The sequence below is a fragment of the Chroicocephalus ridibundus genome, chromosome 2, assembly GCF_963924245.1.
Source record: "Chroicocephalus ridibundus chromosome 2, bChrRid1.1, whole genome shotgun sequence".
Lineage (NCBI taxonomy): Eukaryota > Metazoa > Chordata > Aves > Charadriiformes > Laridae > Chroicocephalus > Chroicocephalus ridibundus.
In genome coordinates, this window is record NC_086285.1 from 65,395,412 (window position 1) to 65,411,034 (window position 15,623).

At 41.8% G+C, this 15,623-nt stretch overlaps 1 protein-coding gene across 6 annotated transcripts in view; it reads left to right on the forward strand.

Annotated features, from left to right (window-relative positions):
- Positions 1-15,623, forward strand: part of KCNG2 (potassium voltage-gated channel modifier subfamily G member 2) — a 64,058-nt gene that overhangs the window by 11,555 nt on the left and 36,880 nt on the right. The gene's annotated exons all lie outside the window — the stretch shown is intronic.

Genomic DNA, 15,623 nt, shown 5'->3' on the forward strand with positions numbered 1-15,623 from the left:
GAGCATTGTGGAGGCAAGATGTGCAAGGAAGTGATGCCGAAGTCTCTTTGGAGGGAGGACGAGGCAGGCAGCCAGGGAGGTGATGTTAGGAGTGCCTTCTGTGACTTGGCATGCAGGACTTGGCAGGAGAGAAGGCTTAGGTGAGGTTGCAAGGGGAGGTCTTGGCTGGAGCTTCCATTTCAAAGCTTTTTGAGGGCAATAGGTTTATTGCACCCAGGAAGGGCTGAGAAGCTAGTGGTTGGGTGAATGCATGGCTAGAGAAGATAGGGAGCAAGCTATAAGAGCTTTGAGTATTACTGCCCCACACAGTCCTGATTCCTTATGGGCCATGGTGTTGTAGAGCACTGTGAAGAGTCTGTCTTTACACAGAAGGTACTGCTCAGTCTTCATGACACGTAGTGAAGCTGTTGTTTTGTTACAAGATAGGCTATATATGGGATAGATTTAGGCTGGGCCTAGCAGAGCTTTAGTTCTTCTCCCACTGCCTCTCTCCCTTGCTTCCTTGATGCAGTGCAAGGGAATCAGAACACCACTGTGGCTTCCCTCCACCTCCTCAACCCCACGTGCTACTCGCAAGGAACGGGAGAGAAAAACACAGTGTCACACGCGGAGCGAGAGACTGTCACTTCTCCCTTCTCCTCTCCGCAACTGCTTTGTGTCTGTGACTCAGCCTGCCATGGGCCCCCCGAGGAGCCTGTGTCCCTGTTGCATCACCTGGTGCAGCGTGTGTGGAAAAGATGCGTCTGCTCCTTTCAAGGGTGCCTAAAGCACTAAAAACATATTTCAGCACCTTGGGGTGGGGTGGGAAGACATTAGGCTGCAACTAGATGCCCATCGTAAAGTACACGCAATTTTGGGGAAGACTGAGCTAGTGGGCTGAAGAACACAGAGCTGATTTCCTTCAGAGAGGATGCGAGTGAAAGAGGTACACAGCAGCATATGGCGATTCGGTGCTGAAAAGGCGCTGTGCAAAATGGCACCTCCTTATTTAGCGGATCAGCTTCCTCTGTGGGTGCCCTAACTTGATTTTGTAGAAGACCTAATTCTTTCCTTGATAACTGAATGGATTTGGTCTGGAAATAGAGAATCTCATGGTTCCTCTGACTGAAGTTTTTTCGGAAAGTGGAAAGACACTATCAACTTCCAGGCAAATAACATATGTTGGAGGAGAATTTTAGAAGGCAGCAGACCAAGATTTTAGGCCAAACCCTGAGAAAACATTTGGAAAGCATTTCAGAAGTAACTAAATGCAGAAGAAAGAATCATGAAAAATGTAGTTGGTTTACTTTCATCCTCTCTTGAGCTGGACAAAATCAAAGGAAAATCTTCCCTTAACCATTGACACATCTTGGAAACATCTGCAGCTGATGGTTCAAATAACCTCCTTCCTTCTGCTCTGAAAGATTTGCAGGTTGGGAGGGGAAGCACAGGTAGGATGAGATTGGGTCTGGCAAGTTGCACGTTTTATTTTCATTTGAAGCTACCTTAAGCTCAATCTCGTGCTCTGTGAATCACTTTGAAGAAGTCACGGAGCACTGCCATGAGTTGGTGAGCAAATGGTAGTAAGCTGCTGACGTAACTAGAGTGATGTGGTTGGAGTAGAGCCAGAAGGTCAGATATGACAAAAATAGCTCAGTGTAACTGGCAGATTTTGTTTTCCTATATATGTGTCCCTTTTACGGCCACATGTCATTATTTCTTATGTTTCAAATCAACATAAGAAATACTTATTTTCAGAGCAAAAATTAGAGCAGGAAGCATACAGAGCATTTGTTTAAATTTTGACTTTCCAGCATGTTGGTAGTCTGGTATAAAATTTGCTGGCCTCACCCTCCTGAATTAAAAAAGAAAATAAAGAGAGGTTAAAATAATTTGTGTCCATCTTAGGGAAAGCAGTCAGATGGTGTGATTTCACTCAAAGTAGTTGGAGTATTGTAAAAGTGATGAGGAGAAGGAGAACTTAGAAATGTTTGTTTATTCATTGACTAGGAAAGGAAATACATATTTTTCTACAAAAAGAATGCACTTTTGATTTTATGGTTTGTATAGTATGTCGCAGTTATACTTCTAGGCATTGAATGGCAGATGAAATAAGACTAGTCAAGGCTAACTAGACGTGCGTGCTCAAAATTTGTTATTATTGCTTGTCAAGGTTATAGGCTGTCCTTATGTTGTCTTGCACCAGATTGAATTTCAGCAGACCAAATTTTGAAAGTCTTAGAACTGCCAAGGATAATCAATTGAGATGAACCTGTGGAGGGGAAAAATGTTGAGGGAAGATGAGAAGTGCTGACAGTTAGTTACCTTAGCAAACATGAAGTAAGCCTAAGGGTTCACATGCCATCTAGCAGTAAGAAAGAAGCCTAATAAAAAGAAAGGAAATTTGACACCAGTCTTTGTCCTAGAAGATGAACGATTATATGAGAGAGGCTCATGGAAGGTTAAATGTAACTGTTGCAGATACTTACAGGAAGTTTCAAGCAATAAAATTTGCAGAATTAAACAAAAGGAATGGGAGGATTTAAAGTAACGTTTATTGGAGTGTAAAATAAATCACAGGAAAAGGTTTTAAGAACAACAGGAGCGTAAGTCAGTAAAACAGAATGACTCTGAAATAAATTGTGAATGCACCAACTATACAGGCTTGCTTGTTCTGTTTATGGGAGCTTAAGCACATTCTGAATTTTATAATAGTCTCTGACCAGATTTATCTTCAGTGAATCAAGTGTGATTCTTTTAATGCAGAAACTGCAAATGTATACAGGGATATCATAACAATAATTTACAATATTAAAACTTAGAATGTGCAACTTAATATGCAATATCCTCTAGAAACCAAATCTTCATCATGCTTCTGGTTCGTGTGTTTACCGTCATTCAGATATGAAAAATCTACATTTGAGCAGATACAGCTGCACTTGAAAAGGCACTGGAATAGCTGTATAGCTAATTCGCTGATACAATTACGTGGGCATATTTTGTACACACAAATAAGGAGGCGGCGAGAATGTAACCTTAAATATCATTTATTTTTGTCACTGTTTTGATAATTAAAAAAGCTATTAGTCATTGCTTATTGAAAGTGTCAGGGAAAATTCATTTGTTGCCCACATATTCGCCATGTGGTAACGGTAACTCAGCAGCCCTGTTGCGTTAGAGCATGCAGCAGTAAGCAGGGGTGGAGGGCAGATGACAGCAGTGCACAGAGCAGGACGTGAAAACGCAGGGTGAACCTCAACTCCTGAACCAAGTGCCAAAGAAAAGTTTGCCGGATGAAAAAGTGATTTAAGCATTGTTTCAAAAAACAATTTCAAGGCCTGTGGGGATGAGATCACAATAGCTTTGAAAGTAGGACTTAGGTAAATAAATGACAAATTACTGTTTCCAAAACCCAGCTTCAGTAATCCATATTCGGTCAACTTTTGACTTTGCAGCTTAGATTTCATGGCTAGAAATAATTGGGATGAAACTCTATGGTGGCTAACAATTGCAGGTCAATTTTTTAGAATGTATGATACACATGATAGGTGATTTATGTATGCTGTACCCCATAAGTGTAATTATGCATGTCTCTGTGGAAGAGAAAACGGACCTGGTAATGAGGAGCTGGAACTGGTGCATGGTGAGTTGATATTGTGAGATGTTTACTTGGGATGAAAGAGTCCATAAAGTGAGGAAAAGTATGTTGCTCTAGTGGAGAAAAACTTGAAGAGAGAGTAAAGAAATTACTTAAAAGGAGAAGAGATTTGCCAGATTATGGGAAGTAAGAAAAGACAGCAGAAGCGAGTCCTTCGCCTTTTCATTGTTAGGAAAGTAGCTGAAAGGAGGCTAATAAATGAAGGTCTTTTATTCATCCCTTAGTAAAAGTAGAGCTCAACAGTTTTTTGAGGGGAGCAAGCATTAAACACCGGCAGGAGAGAAAGAGCCGATGGCCATAAGGGCAACTCAGCAACGACTGTGACACATCCAGGAGAATTTGGAATGAAAATGTCTGTAGCATCTGTAAAACTCCTCCCTGCTGTCTGTCTGGGACGGCTTGGCTGGGGGTAGTGGAGCTCCTGTCTTTCTTGGGTGGAAATAAAGGCATTTAGAAGTGTGAGATGGGGTGGAAATGAGGATACACGTCTGTTCTCTCACATTGTCCCCATCCTGTCCCTACAATTTTGGACTCGTTGTTCTGGAATGCTCCTTTATAGTGGTTTCTGATTCTTTGCTTTCTCTTCTTCCTCTTATTCAGTGGAACCACACAGGATCCAGCAGGTCTGTTGGAAGCGCTGGTTCTCTCTGTGCAAAATAACCATCAGTCTGAAAATCTTAACAGGTTTACATGCAAAATGGAGTGAGGATGTTCTACGCTGTTCTGTATCCAGAATTAAAACGAGTTGTCTTAATTTAGATGGAAGTAGGCTGTCCATATTGCAAGACTGCATCTACAGTTGGGGCATCTTTATTAGCTGTGTATTTATAGCATTTTATGACAGTGTGACAAACACACAATATCCAGACATTCTGAAATAGCTACCAATTAATGCTTATAGGATGCCTGGACATACATTATGAAAAGTAGCTTGCTTTACTCTCATGGACTGGTGAATTCAATGACCCTGATTTTTCCTTTCACTGTAACAAATTCCCAAGTTGTCTTAAGTCAATGGGAATACAGAATATACAAGAGGGCAAAAGCATGAGATCCTAGCATATGTATTACAGAAAGGGATATCTAGGTGATTAGCTTTACTTATTTTTTTTATAGCTGGGCTTTGGTTTTGTATAAAGATAATGAATAGTTGGATTTCTAGGGTTTGGAGGAAACTGGCATTTTTGCGTTGTGATTCCCGGAGAATGCAGTTTTGTTTAAAATCCTTCTGTCTTGCTTTACCAGTCCAGGATCAGGAAGGCTGTTTACTGTTTTTAGACAATAATGTTTATCTGGCAGCAGAAGAGGTAACACTGACTGACGTTGTTTGGCCCTTTCACTGGCCTGGCTGTTTGGCTCTCCTGTGTGTGTATGTGCCTTAGAAGGGACGCGTGAGTACTCTGAAAGGAAAGCCACAGCCCTTTCGGTATGGACATCAGAAATTTGCATGCACAGGCTGGGTACATGCAAAACCAGTATCTGCAGTGATCACATTTAACTTGAGAATTAAGGAGTTATGCTCCATAATACAAATCAGTGAACGTATTCTGCTTGGATAAAACAGGAGGCATTTAGTAATAAATATAGCCGCCTAATGTGAATATTATGGAAAGCTTCTTCCAGAAAAGTACTTAACTTTAATTACAGAACATTTCAGGTTTACATGCACCACAACATGGTAGAAATCCATTGATTATTTTTTTTTAACAGCACTTCTGCTGTTTCAGTGAGTATCTTATCTCCATGGAGAGAGCAGTTGATACGCAGTGATGACTTTTGATGTAAGAGTGCCACACTTTAAAAAGTTATGAATATGGAGGATCTTTTGTTGCTGCCAAGAAATTAAAAATAAATCCCCAAGGGCTCTGTGTGCAGAGATTTTCAAACGACCTAAAGGACCCTACTTACCTAGGACAGTTTTGGTTGCCCGAAGATGGGCATCCAGTGCTCTTTTAGATGTACTAGCGCATCTTACTTGGCATCCAGCTATTGCCGTTGTGTCACATCTGCCCTACTCCTATATCCCAGGGTGTCTCAGATTGCACTAGGTGCCTCTGTGCAGGCACCTCGTTTGAGCTCCTCGTTTCCACTGGAAGCCAGCGAGAGCTGATGGCTGATCTGACCCTTGGTGCTTCTTGGCCCTGCACTCCTGAGGGCTGTGCTTGGACACCCACAAGCATTTCATGTCTTGAATCTCATGTCTGTCATTTTCCTGCCTGTTCAGGGGAATATATATATGTATCTATATACATACACATATGTGTGTGTGTGTATATATATATGTGTGTGTGATATTTATAGGGGGAAAATACAAAATTTTGTAGGGGAGTGTTTACATACATTTATATGTATTTAAGCATTAGTACCAGTTATGCATTTACTTGGTAGTGGTTTTCTTAGGTGATACAGCAGACGAGGGTCCTGATTCTGAGAGAGGCAGAGAGCTTCTTACAAGCTGCTTGGCACTTGCTAACTTACATGAAAAGTGCAGGGATCCAGCACAGGCTTGGATTAGACTCTAAAATAATGAAGTATCTGCTTTATACCATATTTGTCTCTATTCAAAGGCTTTTATCCTTCGTTCCTCTTCCTTCACAGTGTTTCAGGAAATTACATATTTCTTTTTGATTTATTAGTTGTTATAAGCATAAAGCCACCAAGTGATCTTAGTTCATTATCATATTTTATCTGAAAACAGTACAATTTACATTTAGTTGACCACAAGAGGTTTAGCTAAGTGCCTTCTCTCTCCCACTCTGTTTCTATAAACCCATCTGTGTTTGCTCATGTCTTATATTCGTTTCACACTTTGTTTCCCTTCTAGATCATTAAGCTATCCTTTACAGCCACAAAAACATCCCTATAAATGACTACAGAGACATAGAGATTTATACTATCAACTGGACTCACTGTATAGCATCAGTGGGATCTTTCCTGCTGACCAGATTTGTCCAGCGAGGCTTCCCAGGCGTCCCCTCTGCTCCAGCCCCTCAAAAGCCTGAGGATCGCCCTCTCTAGGACCTGGCTTCCATAGCCCCTTGGATCCCTGTTGACTCAGTTGAAGCTAGGGCTTGTGAGGTGTGATGATACACTGCAGCACAGGGTTTCTGAAACCAAAAGGGGCTGCAAGTTCCTGTCAGGGTATAGAAGTATTCAGCAGCCAAATACTTAATTCCTGTAGTTGTGTGGGATTGCGTTTGGAGAGCAAATTTTGTTGTTGGGAAGGGGACTGAGTGAACTGGAGAGCAGCTGCTTGATCAGAGCTTAAGCTAAGTGGTTCCGTGTCAGTGAGCTACTGAGACTGCTGAATGCACTAAATAAAATGAGGTCATTTAAAGTGTAAAATAAATAATACAAAAAGAATTATGCAGTACAAATCAGATTACATGCTTTCCTTTCAAGCATCCTCATTAAGGAGCTGTTAGCTACTTATTTACTGATCTTTATTCAGACCTTTAGATGCTGATATCCATGTTTACTTTTTACTTGATGAGAAAGCAAATAGGATATGAATTCATATTTTATGAGATGTTATTTATTGAAAATTTTCAGGAGAGAGAATGAAAGTTATTTTTGTGCACGTTTCTTCAGTGGCTCTTTTGTGTTAACGGTAGAGGTTGGTTGTTAGCAAGAAAACAATAACAAAATAATGAAGTTTTGTTTGGAAGTAATGCCCTAGGATAAGTAAAATGGAGGTGGCTAAATCTGGGGTTTTCTGTTGTATTGCATGATGCAAATATCACAGAGCTGTTGAGCGCATAAGCCTTGTGCCTTAGAAACACATCTACTCAGCGCTGTCACTATGGAGGGAGAGGAAAGGGGGTTTGTACAGACCAGGCTCTAGATTCTTTAGTGGACAAGACATACCAAATATTTTCCAAAGTACAGACTTGAAGCTGAGCTGGAGCCTAGTTTTTTGTTAGTACCTCCACTATCTCTCTCATTTAGCCAAACATCAAGCTTTTTTTCCCTCGCTATGCCAGTAATGCAGTGCTCTGGCAACCGTGACCTGATGAGTTAGACCAGCTTATTCAACTGCAGAGCACCTTTTAGGGAGCCTCCTTTGGCAGTCGGGAAGAGTAGTCTGAAAGAAAGAGAGGTGCAAAATCATTCCTAGGCTTGGCAGTCTCCAGCTTCTTTGAGAGCCTGTTGGAGCTTCTGGCAACACAAGAAAGTTAGAGCAGCTTTCCATTGCTGAATGTGCAATAGTCATGCAGATCCTCTTTGCTGCATCATGAACTGGCTAGCTACTATGCTGGCCTGTCAGGTGATGGTGGAATGAGGAAGACATGCACACATCCTGGTGTTGCAGGGTGGGAAGAGTGAATTTACAGAAGCAACTTCCTCAACTCTGCTAGCCCAGATCAACATCTCGATCGCCTTCCTCTCTTCCATTGGTAATGGAGTTGCCACCAGCCTCTTGCCCTTTGTAGATCTAGTTGTGAGGAAAGTCATCAGGGCAGGCACTCGGAGTGACAGTCCTGTGCAGATATCTAGCACAATCTAGATGCAGGGTAAATTGGTTTATGTGGTTATACTACTTTTGCTGATGTAAAGCCTGTTTGTGTGTCTACGTAGCGCAACGTAATTAGCCAGTCTCCACAGAGCTATGTGGTATGAACGTTGCAGTGGGAAGTGAAGAAGCCGCTCCACTGTCAATCCTGAACGAGCTCTGGATGCTGTAGTGAAGTCTTACACACCTCCTGAGTTAATTACCTTCTAATTTTCTATTTTTAACTCACGAGCACCACAGACAGTGCAACTGATGGAGCCTTCCTCATGGAAGGGGAAGGCTGGGTGGCAATGAGATGAATTCCTGGTCATCTTTGTGATGGTAATAAGATTTAAGGCATGACAACACAGGGGAAGAAACCAGCAGGCTTGGAGTGTGCCAGAGATCCTGGGATCTGGCAGAGTGATTTATTGTTTGTAGCACTTGCAGAATGTGTGCTTTATGGGTAACAACGTGCCATTTTGCAGCATGAAAATAAAGGCTCAGAAAGAAAACCCTGTCAGTAGTAGTGATGCTGTACAAGGAACTCCATAGCTGTGTTTTTATCCCGATGTTCCTGTGTATCTGCTGGCATTGCAAGTAGAATGATGGTGAGCAATCTGGCAGAAGCTGAAGGAGCTCTGAACAGAGGAGAGCTTTCTCAGGGAGAGCACGAACTGTTCATTTTCTAGACCAATTGCAAAAACAATTAGTAAATAAATAACTGCCCTGAGCACCACTCAAAAGCCTGGATTGTTTTCTTAATGTTGCTGTTACTTTCTTACCTGCTTTCATTGCCTCAAGAGCTCACCTCATTCACGGTTCATATAATCTTATTGGGTCAAAAACCTCTGGACAGGAAGGACTGCTGTTAGAATTGAGCTTCTCACCTTTCTGTCACCTTCATTTCATGTCGCATTCCAGCAGTTCTCTGGAAATGTTACATCAGAGCATGTGTTCATGACCTCTGGTCTACCAGTGTTCTCCAGCAAGATGGCAGTGAAATGTTTTCATCTATTGCACTCAAGATTAATCGGCCTGTCAGCCTATCTGTTCCAGTGTTTTTGAAAGGGGGGGTGATTTTTGAAGGACTCAGCATGATTATTGAAGATATTGCACGTAACCAGATCAGTCATATTTTACTTGATTTTAAAGCCATCGCCTTTGCAGTGGAATCCGTTCATTGCCACTGCATTGCATAGATAAGTGCATTGAAAGTACAAATTTATAGAGAACCAGGTCTTAGAAATGCGAACACCCTTGCTCTGTGAGCTGACTGAAATAATTGCATTAGAGAAAGTGCAAAGTTTTCTAATCCTTTCGATTCATTATTAAACATTAAAACTGAATTCTGATAACATTATCAGATGATCCTTTCAGTGAGCAAGCGTGTTTAGTGAATTTAAGCATTTCTCTACTGAATACAGCAATGGCAACTCAGTGTAGGAGGAAGTGGGTTGCTGGTGAGAGAAATTACAGAGATGCCTTAGACTATTTTAGGTCATTTTCATCCTCTTCAATAGCAGGGGGAGAATGGGGAAACGCATCTGTAACCCCAAACTGCGAAAGGCCTCTGCTATCAGCTGTTTGAGGGGAAAAATCTGAACCATATCCTGGCTTTCCAGGAGCCAAAAGCATCAGTGCTCCCACCCAGAAGCTCTGGCTTTGTCCTGTCAGCTTTTGTCGGGAAGGCTGATGTTGCCACTACAGGCCTCTGCACAGGAGGAATTCAGAGTAGATGTCATTGTGAAATTGACATTTCAAAACAGAATTTTGTGTTAAAATTACTACAAATACCTGAGAGGTACTTTTCTAGTTATATTATTAATTTTCATATTTAATTCAGCAAAAAGATTGATTTTTTAATTTACTTCAAGCTGCTGCAGTATTTCCAGTTCATCACACCCGAAAGCTGCAAAACGTAGGTGTTCCCGGGTGAAGACTGCACAGAATAGATGTGAAGAGCTCCGGGCGCTTCCTGTTCCAGGCAGGGAAGCTTGTTCATTGTGGAAATGCAACTTGGGTACAGGGCGAGATCTGGAGCGCCTCCTCATTTAAAACCATGTCTGGAGGACATGCGTCTTGAATTCTGCCCGCAGAGGGTAGGACAGGCAATGCTCACTGCATCAAGCAGCAGCTATTGGCCGCTTGTCATTATTCCCAGTGCTCTGTGTGGCATCATGCCATAGAGTTAAGAACCCCACTCTGTTTAAAGGTCACCTCATCCAAGGGCTGTAAAACTGCAGCCTTATTTATCTCGTGCTAAAATATGTGTGTGTCCCTGCGAGTATGGGACAAACAAGGCAGAGCTAGCCATGAGCTCAGGAGACAGAGCAGTCTAATCCCAGATTTTTTTTGATGTTGACAGGATTCAGCTAGTGCGCATGTGCAGCCTCTCAAGGTTAAAATAATGATTTGGTAGTGTACCGATGGTTTCAGCTGCTTGAAGTTTTACTTGCCTCGTATGGGGGGTCCATTCCCTCAAAGGGCAGCGCTGACATTTAAAAACAAGTTTGCTCCCATTACAGGTGTGTGCCTAGTATAGGTGGTTTAACTGGTGTATTTAGTCTGCCAAGCTGCAAGGGCTTCCACCTAGCTTTTTTTCTTCTGAGCTGGCTTCTTTAACGTGGTGTTTAGTAGAACTTGTACGTGCCATGTGTTCCATGGATGTTGGTTTTGATTTTGTCAGTTTTTGAGTGGTTGGACAGCATCTAACTCCAGTCTTCGTTTGTTGATGCTTTTTCTTGGAGGGAGAGGAGGCATAATCTGTGCACAGCAGGAAATGTAGAAAATACTCATATTCTCCTAAATCACTTGAGAATGATTGATGGGAAGGAAGTGTGAGAGGGAGGGAAAGGGGAAAGGGATCGGTACAGTGAAGAGATAAACAGAGATGTGATGAAGGGGAAGACAGAGAGTAGAAAAGAGTAGAAAAGCTGGGAAAGCTTCATTCAGTTCAAGGACATAAGACAGGGTCAACATGTGGATGAGTCAGAGCAAGTGGCAGAGCTCACTTGCCAGCTCCAGCTTCTCCTTTTCCTTGTGAACTGGGATCTGGCAGGTCCTGCCCACCTGAAGCTGTTTGAATTCCCTTCCAGCTCCCCAAACCGCATAGGATTTCAAGCATATGTACTTTCTGGAGAGTTTATCTGCTCCTTTCTCCCTTCTTCCCTTTTTAAAAAATGTGTTCTAAGGTTCCCTGCTCTTTCAGCCAGGATTTGGAGGAGGGACGGGCTTACCATTTCACGACATTTCATCATCCCTAAGCACATTTGTGTCTGGGAACCTTCTTCCAGTCCTGACTTCTTCCCAGTGCGTCAGTGCAAACCTAGCATTTCTGGATAGGGAATCGAGACCCAGCATTTTGGAAGCATGGGTCCAAACACGCAATGCAGACTGGAGGGAGCGCTGAGACCAAGCATGCATGGTGTCTGTATCAGAGGCGCAGGAATGCCAGCACAGAAGAGGGGATGGAAAGTCCCTGGGTCTGTGTCTGTCAGACAGATGTGATCATTTCTGTAGCGAGTTGTCATTCAGCAAAACAGAGCACTGAGGTGAGTGGGCTGCTTCAGTGGGACCCCAGTGGCACATATATCAAATGTCAGGTGTCTTCCCAAGGCTTCGGGTTATCTTTTTTCCTCCCCCTCTGACACAGCCTACATCTTCTCCGGAACCTACCAACTATAGCTGGAAGAATGGAAACTATTTTGGTGGTAGCTTTCAGTCCCCTGAGGCTGAATGATTTCTGCTGCAGGACTAGATCTCTTGATTTACCATGATCCTTTTTGTGGTGTCCATAATATACGTTGTCTGTACCCGGGCTTGAATGAAAAGCTGAGGCTAATACGACAAGTTCTCAGTGGGATCCTTATGCTGTAGGCATTTAGTTTAGGAGTTGGAATTAAGAATGCAGGCCAAGCCATAGAGGCAATGGTCACACAGTGACTTCCCCAAAAACAAGCTTCTGAACATGTAAGCTGAGAGTTTGCTTTTCACTAACTACATACAAACTGATCACTCAATATTCGGTTATTGAAATAACGTGTCTGAAATCAGAAGGCGTGTATACCTCCCTGTGACCGTAGAAGCCATATGTATATTGTGATGTTTTGACATCAAAACGAAGACTTACCTTTGGTTTTGTTCTACTTTCTTTTTTTCTTTTTCATCTCACCTATGCTTGAGTCATATGTGATATTTCTCTTCCATCCCACTCTTTTACTGCCTTTTCTCTAGCCTGTGTTCTGTTTTGTCTGTGCTCCTCTGCATTCGTAGTGGTCAGAGAAATGAGAGCAGTAGGGCTGCAGTCCCTTTGTCTCAGGAATCTCCACTTCTCTTCTGGAGTGGGGTTTGATACAACAGAAAGAGTAGACTCTGAGATGGATTATCACGGGGTGGGTTCACTTTGAAACAGCCGTGTGTCATCCCTATCTTGCCCATTTTTTCTCTGTGCGGATTTGACACCCTGCTCAAATGGCTGAATTTGAAGAGTTCACAATGTCTTAAAATTCATAGGGCTTTTACAGTGTAGGGAACTGACTGTACCCTAAGCAATAAAAAACGAGCAGAGCCTGTAAAGATCAGGCAGAAAAGTTTTCCCCCACAGAATTATTATTACTTACAACAAAAAAGCAGAGCACCATGTTCTAAACCATGTTTTGCTTAGCTATATTAACCCTCATACCTGTGTAAAATGTCCTTTTGTCATCAGTTCATGTTTGCTGAATATCTGAACAGAGACACCAGATGTGCACAAAGCGAGTGTGGGCAAAAGTGAACAGACTTTAGACCAGGAGCTATACTTTAACCAGAGTCTGAGGAGATTAGATTGCATGTGGGGTTTTGTTTGATCCAGTTCCTGTTAACTGCAACCGTGGATTAAGTATATAGTCTTAAGAGTCTAAAATTAAAACGTATTCTATGCAATGATGTTAATAATTAACTAAAATAATGTTGAATTCAAAGGTAGACTTGTGTTTAAACAGAGATGGGAGTATTTTTTAGGTCAATGCACAACTGACTTATGAAACACACACGAGAGCAAGAAAGTCATCTGCCAAAAAAAAAGAAGATGCATAAAATCCAGTGTTAACTAATTAAAGCTAACATAAGGAGCAAGATTCATTTGTATACAATTTATCTTCTCTGTGAAGGATTTCATGTAGAAGTTGGAAAGCCTAGATCTACATCTAAAACCTGTGAGCACTTGATAAAAGCATTTATGCATAGAATTATGGAATCATTTATGTTGGAAAAGACCTTTAAGATCATCGAGTCCAATTGTAAACCTAACACTGTCAAGTCCACCACTAAACCACGTCCCTAAGCTCCAGGTCTACAAGACCTCCCAGGATGGTGACTCAAGCCCTTCCCTGGGCAGCCTATTCCAATGCTTGACAACCCTTTCGGTGAAGAAATTTTTCCTAATGTCCAATCTAAACCTCCTCTGGCACAACTTGAGGCCATTTCCTCTCCTCCTATCATATTTGAACATGTGTATCTAAAAACCATTCATATAAACCTGTGAATGGCCCTGAAAGAGACATAACGACAGCTGCACCCATCCATTTATTAGGAGAAGTGCCCCAGCAAATCGTCATGAACATCTGAATGTGAAACTGGGCCAAGCGTGGCATCACACAGTCAAACCTTCTTATTTCCAGTCAGACACCAGGTTGCTACATTTTGTACTAAATCAAGCATATTAATCATCTGGGTGGGAAGCTGCTAAGTATAGAATTGCAAAAATCAGTAGGATAGATCAGAAATAAAAGATACTGGTATCAGTGTTACAGAGGGAGCAGAGCTCATGCTAAAAACTTCTCTTCCCCCCTACAGTGATCTGCAGATCCACTGGAACATCTGAATGATAATTCTGTGATTTGCAAAGACACCATAACTTGTTTGGTTTTTCACGCTTCCAGAATTTTGGCAACAGAAAAGAGACAATCTGTTTAATTTCCTGGGTGAGAGGAATAAACAATGCTGTTTTAACATACTACACAGTCTGTCACTTTTGCATTTGATAGTGCCATTCACATTGTACCTTAGGCCAGCTGTGGGCACGTAATCGTGACTGGAGTAGATATTTTTAAAACTGGATTTTGATGATCGGTTATTCTGAAATACAGCAATCTAAGGAGAGGGAAAGAAATATTTCATATTGGCAGCTAACACCATCATGAGTAGCAAAGTTTAGTACCTTATCTGAGCTTCTTAGACTGGTTGACTAAACAGGATACTAAGGGATTGTCAAGGCTCCTAAAATAAAATTGTGTATGATTCATGGACGGATAGAAACTTCACCAAGTAGTGGCTGCCAGTTGGGGTCAAAGGTATCCCGTTAGCAGGGCTCAATCTATCCAAGCAAGTGCAGACAGGACATGTTTTAATTTTGGGCTCTAGGGACTGTATACTTAATCTGTGGTTGCAGTTAACAGGAACTGGATCAAACAAATCTCTGCATGCAATCTAATCTCCTCAGAGCCTGGGAAGTATAGCTCCTGATCTGAAGTCTATTGGCTTTAGCCCATCACTCACTTTGTGCATAATTTGGTGTCCCTGATCAGATGCTCAGGAAATATGAACTGAGGATGTAAGCATATTTTAGAAACGTGTTTTTCTTGTAACGCAAACAAATAAAGCATGGTTTGGACATGGTGCTCTGTTTTTATTGTAAGTAATAATGATTCTGTGGGGGAAAACTTTTCTGCTTAATCCTTGCAGGATCTGCCTAAACCTTGAAGGCTCTGCTGGTTTTTTATTGCACAGCATACAGATAGTTCTGTCTAGTAAAATACACTGTGAAAGCACTCTGAATTTTAGGACATTGTGAAACCTTGATGCTCACTCACCTAAAGAGAATTCTGTAATTCTGGGGAGAATGCAAAAGCAAGTGGTGCTTCCTCTGTCTGTCCTTTATCTAGCGCGGCTGCCTTTGTCTGCTGTGCAACTGAAGTCTGCAAATTGCTTCATAGGAACAATAGTTAACATTCTGTTTAGGGTACAAAGATAAATGGGCACTGAAAGCTTGTGGAAGTTCAGCAGAAGTTTGTTTTGTGCTATGAAAATACAGAGAAGGATTACATACCTTCAGGTAGATCTCTGATTTCTTGAAGATGTGTTAATACTTTCACTATACAGCTCTGGCAAGTGCAGTAACACTAGATAACTCATAATCTGTCAAATGGAGACAAATAGCTATGGATGCATGTCAGAATAATTGGTGTTGAGTCAAGTTAATTCGATTTGTTCATTTAACAAATTGAATTGTTTCAGCTAATTACATAGCGCGGCGTAAATGCGATGAGGGATGTTCAGAGAAGAAAATGACTCCTTTTTTCCTCCACTAAATTAATGAAACTATTAAGGAAAATGTACACTCAGAGTATGAAAACAATGTCCAGCTTCACATGCTGAATTTTGCAGCCTCCATTATGGCATGACTCTTCCTGGGCTTCTTGTTGAACTGACCAATGCAGCAGCATCCTCTTA